We start from the raw sequence: 399 nt of genomic DNA, 5'->3' as shown, positions 1-399 counted from the left end.
GCTGTGCTCCCGGGAGGGATGCTCTGCCCCGGGGTAGGGATGCTCTGGCCCCCGGAGGAGGCGCCCGCCCCCCCGGGGAAGGGGTGCCGTCGAGGGGTGCCGGCCCCCCAGCACCCCCAATGTGGTGGGAAGGAGCAGGGGGAGCGATCCGGGCCGTGACACCCCCGATGCTGACCCGGGGCAGTTGGGGACACCCGGGGGGCGCAGCGCACGTCGAGGCCGTCTTTGCCAGCAGCCCCGCGGGCAGGCCGGCCGTCTCGGGGCCGGGCGGTGGCGAAGGAAAGGATGGAAAAGAATTAATCGGAGACAAGGCTGCTTCTGCCGCCGGCTGCAGCCCGGGGCCGGGAAGTCCCCGAGCGGGGAAGGTGCGGGCGCGGCCGCCCCGTCGGGGGGAGCCCC

This window comes from Anser anser (genome assembly GCF_964211835.1).
Source record: "Anser anser genome assembly, chromosome: 15".
Classification (NCBI taxonomy): domain Eukaryota; kingdom Metazoa; phylum Chordata; class Aves; order Anseriformes; family Anatidae; genus Anser; species Anser anser.
Note: the sequence above shows the minus strand (reverse complement) of the source record.